Genomic DNA, 5,183 nt, shown 5'->3' with positions numbered 1-5,183 from the left:
TTCTTTAAAAATAAAATTACTCATATTCTCAGAGTTTTAGAGATTTCAAATTGAAAAAGTGGACGGAATACAAAGAGCTAAATTTGTAAAGTTGAAAAAATAGATGTAGAATGGAGATATTAGTATACTCTTCTTGTCCTTCTGTTCATTTTGTAAGTTGCTGCTAATCATGTGTTGCTAGCACAACAGATCAGTCTTCTTCAGCTGAACACAGATTTTATCCCACTTTATTGCTGATGGTTTGATAAAGAGAGTGAAATTGTGTGTTCCCTTTATTTATAGCTGTATACTTCTTCGTCCCATTTGACCTTTAGCAGCAAATATCCAACAAAGTAGATCAAAAAAATAAAGTTGTAAAATCAAAATATTAGAGAAAGAAAGAAAAAAAGAATAGGGAGTTTAAGTTATATACGCTATCAGTGAAGTTTAACATGCGGTAACATGTTAATTACCATCTTTTACCAAGCTACCGGCAATGTTATCATAGAGATTTATATGTAATCGCTTCGTAAGTGATCTAATTCTGTAAAACAAATTTACAATACAGTGCATAGAACTTAAGCTCAATGTAAAAAAGACAGTGGAAGTACCTGTCACTACGCTCCAACTTGTTTGCTTGGTCAATATGACCTTGTATCCTGTTATCCAATATCAACAACAACAACAAACTCAGTGTAACCCCTCGAGTGGGGTCTGGGGAGGGTAGTGTGTACGCAGACCTTATACATATCTTGTGAAGGTAGAGAGTCTGTTTCCAATAGACCCTCGGCTTAAGAAACAGTGAAAAGTAAGCAACCAACAATCTTGTTAACCAATATCAATGAAACTTTTCCACATCATCTTCTGGTACATTAAGCTCCTGAGTGCAGATGAACATAACAACTTTCAGTGCAGCAGATTTTTTCTCATAGACATAAGTAAGAAACACTCAACAAAAAAGTCGATTACAAAAGTAGTAGGAGTGCACGAAATACTTATTTGAATAGAGAGGAGAAGTATAATTTAAATATTGGCAAATGCATGAGAATTACTCATACCTTTGATATGAAAGGAAGCCTGATTCTTAATTTGTCATGGCCAAGATTTCTGGGTCATTTTTGTACCTGGAATACGATCTTGGAAAGTGAGAAAAGTGTAACAAAATAAGCATAATAAACTACATGCTGAATAGAGGTATACATACGGTTTTGCCTCCTGCCCATCAAACGGATTAACTTGCGATTCCATAAGTATGTTGGCCAGTACTAAGTATCTGCAATGTTAAATAACGAACTGAATTTTAACAAGTGAGGCAACTTTTGAAGGTGGTGAAAAGAAAAACTTTTGAATGTAAAAATGCTGAAATCCCAGAGCAGAGTCATATCCTCAAACTCAGGTGGCGCATGGAGCTTTCTTTTTATTCTTTTAAGTCATTAAATATTAAAATTCCTAGAGTGGCCTATGGATAAACAAGATGATAATTGATCATTATTTGGAAGTGTTCCCTTGAGCAGTAGAACGGCAGGAAAAAGCAGGTTTTCTGAGCAATAGGACGACAGAGAAATGTACCCAAAAAAAAAAAAGGTAACAACGTGTGCTACATTTGGAGCAAACTCATGTTGAGCCGTACTAGCTCTTAATTAATTGAGTAGTTCGCATGCACGTCAATCAGCTAACAGGGAGGAGTTAAGAGGCTTTAGGTGATCATTGGTTGGATTGGTGGTTTCTTCATATACTGAAAGCTATGTTGCGCGGACTCTCCAAAATGTAGCCACACCCGCGTCAGATCTTTCAAAAATGCACTACTTTTGGAGGATCCGACACGTATACGGCCACATTTTCGAAGAGTCTGAGCAAGATAGACTGAAAGCACAAACTACAAACAAAGAATATTGAAAGAAGCAGGTCTGAGAATTATTGACAAGGAGAACGATTTAAAACTAAAGAGAGAAGAAAACAACACAAGGCCAGGCATTGAGAAGGCTCCCATGTTGCACAAATTATGATAGTCTGAAGAAGAAACCAAGTGGCAACTGGCATTGAGACCAACAAAGGAGAAAGTTGAAATGATTCTTTTTTAACTGCAGAATACTAAGATATGGGGAAGTTTGATAAATATCAAAGAAGAAATTAACTTTTATGCACTTCTAGTGATACTATCAGAAATTAACTTTTATGATAGTATGATTTGTCTTTGAGTCTCAGTTGTTTCTGCTGTACGGACTTATTTTGGGTAGTACGATTTGCATAACACTGTACAACCCCTTCCTTTTGTGTGATTTTAGTGATGATAGTAGTCGGACCAGCTTACATGCACCTCAAATAATCCTTTAGGCGGCCCACTACAACCAACAAGCACCTGTTCCAGTTAAACCAATCCACCTAGGCTGGAGCAGATGGACGGGCTCACTCTGAGAATTGTAGCTAGAACAAACTTTTACATATCCAAAGGAAGAGTAAATATTCAAAAACCAATCCTCACTAACAAATTGAGGAGCACACTCTTGATTTCCATTAGTCATATGCACTTCTAGTGATGCTAACCTGTGTAGTTAATATCTCAAACTTGTATAATTCGCCACTTTAGTATATCAGTTCTTATTTCCTTTTAGTTGTTCCACCAATAACAAAATTATTTGATTGTAAGAGCTCTAGTCAGCCAAGGACAGGAGTTGTAATGACCTGAACAGAATAAGAGAGACGACTATAAATTAAAGTATCTTTAAACTTACTTCAGGCACTGGATCTGGATGCGCCGGTGATAACCAGCTTCCCATACAATTCTGATTTGATTGTAAGGACCTTCCCATACAATTCCTATCATTGAGCATTTAAAAAAACATGTCAAAGGAAAATGAACTTCAGAGCTGAAACAAGTTATATTTCTAGCTTTCCAATTATCATAGTTGTAAAATTAGACTGTGTATCACATACGTAAATGGTTATTTTATGAAAAAATAAGCTACAAAAAATAATTGAAATATATAGAGAAAAACATGATCGGGAACAATAACCCACTACTTATACAAATAATTTATGAAAAAAATAGACTAGACATCACACTTACAAGACAACAAAATCAAGCTACGATAGTACAGTAAGATGCATATCAGAAGTAAAGGGGGCTAATGGATATCTATCAGCATCATCATATCAGAAGTAAGGTGACCTTAAGGGTGTGTTTGGTATAACGGAAAATATTTTCTTGGAAAACAAGTAGTAATCTTATTCATTATCCGGTGTTTGGTACGCGCAAACTTCCAAACACATAAACATCCGAATGCATAACTTTGGAACTTGTAAAATTTCGAACATGTAAACCGAAAGATGAAAAAACTAAAACTGAAAATATATAAAAAAAAAAATATTTTTTTTCGGGGTGGGGGAGGGTGGTGCAGAAAAACGAAAAAACAGAAATTTAAAATTACAAAAAAAAAGTAAAAGTTAAAAAAAAAAAAAAAATTGTGCGTGGGGTGCAGAAAAACGAAAAACAGAAATTTGAAATTACAAAAAAAAAAATAAAAGTAAAAAAAAAAAAAATTGTGCATGGGTGGGGCAGTGGGGGGTGGGTGGTGCAGAAAAATGAAAAAACAGAAATTTGAAATTACAATTTTTTTTTTTTGCGGGGAGAAGAGTAGGGTGGGTGGTGACGAAAAAAAACTCAAATTTGAAAAAACAAAAGCCTTTTCTGAGAGAGGGGGTGGGGTGGGTAGGCATGGGGTGAGGTTAGATGGGTGGGTGTGGGGTGGATTGGTGAGGGTGGGGAATAGGGCGGGGAAGGTTGAGAAGGAGTTTTGAAAAATATTTTCTCTTCTCTTGATAAGGAAAACATTTTCCTCCAATTAGAGGAAAATGAGTTCATGAGGAAAATATTTTTCAAAATATTTAAACCAGCAAAACATGAAAAAATTGAAGAATACCTTCGTACCAAACACATCCTAAGTCTATATTACATCTGTTAGTGGCACAAAATACACCTCTAACATAACCTCCAAAAATCCTTAATTACTAGTTACTTTCAATCAACAACATGCAACAGAACTGTTCTGCAAAAGCATACACACTTTAAATCCCAAAAGCATAGAATGCTATGGCAGTATAATGGAAGTGTAGTAAAAAGAGCCATCCACAAGGCTGCCATCAATGCGGCTATTACTCACGTCTTGTCTTACAAGAATAACAACAACAACAACATTACCTAGTGTAATCTCATAAGTGGAGTCTGGAGAGGGTAGTTGTACGCAAACCTTACCCCTACCTTGTCCAGTGTAATCCCACGTATTGTCTTAATTTTCTAAAATTCAAACCTGCACATCCAAATATAAAGTGATATAGTAGCCTTCAGCATTTAGAGGGAGAAGATGTTCTTTCACAAAATTTAATGACAACCAAGTCATCTAAATGTCTACTAAGTTGATAATTGTTATATTCATCTATGGATTTTGCTGTAATTTGGTTAGAATATTATCTTGGGCAGCTTCTTTTTGGTCTCTCTGGCTTTTCGTTGTGTCTGATAGTTCTTTCGGCATGTAGTATCCCACAATAAATTGCTTGGGCAGAAAGCAGTAGAGAAACTTTTTACAACCCAACCGACAAGTTTTGACTTCCAACTGGTAAGATAAGTTCAAAAGCTATGATTGTTTTCTTGGGCCTCGATTGTTAAGCAGTCAATAGGTTAGATTGGTCTATAAACTTTTCCTTCTGTTAAACAGATTTTGCATGAAGCATAGTCTATGTATGGGAAACCAACCAGCAACACCAATTTCTCAGCGAAAATTAACACCATTTAGATGAATTTCCGACGCATAAGAATGTAATTACCATTCTGCCTTCTCATGTAAATTACCTGAAGCGCACCCTTTGGATCCGTCTAAACCAAACCTGAAAAATCAGGGAATAGAGAAGAAGCTCTAGATTTAGATAGCAGGAATAAGACTATAATCACTGTAATGCATGCCCTACTGAAAATGACAAAATCATGTAACGACCAGTGTTTTTAAAAGGCGTTTTCGGGGCGAGCCGCACCAAAAATGCCCTGAGGCGATGTGTGGGCCGAAAGTCTTATGACACGTACGCCCGGGCGTTTGAGGCGCGTTTTTAGTGAGGCGTAAGCCCCAGAGACGTTTTCAAATTAAAACAAAATTTGTTGAATAAGCCCTTCATATAATACCCAAATTCTCAAAAGTCAGCTTGGTAATTACTCA

The 5,183-nt window shown here is 36.2% G+C and overlaps 1 long non-coding RNA gene across 1 annotated transcript; it reads right to left on the bottom strand.

Annotated features, from left to right (window-relative positions):
* Nucleotides 1-3,025, bottom strand: LOC104117059 (uncharacterized). The gene is made up of 5 exons (XR_691002.4): nucleotides 2,712-3,025; nucleotides 1,184-1,252; nucleotides 1,038-1,103; nucleotides 591-859; nucleotides 1-308 (listed from the first exon to the last, which is right to left on the bottom strand). It is a non-coding gene; the product is annotated as an uncharacterized lncRNA (long non-coding RNA).
* Between the last annotated feature and the right edge of the window lie 2,158 nt (nucleotides 3,026-5,183).

This window comes from Nicotiana tomentosiformis, chromosome 2 (assembly GCF_000390325.3).
Source record: "Nicotiana tomentosiformis chromosome 2, ASM39032v3, whole genome shotgun sequence".
NCBI lineage: Eukaryota > Viridiplantae > Streptophyta > Magnoliopsida > Solanales > Solanaceae > Nicotiana > Nicotiana tomentosiformis.
Note: the sequence above shows the minus strand (reverse complement) of the source record. Positions and strands in the feature narration are given on the sequence as shown.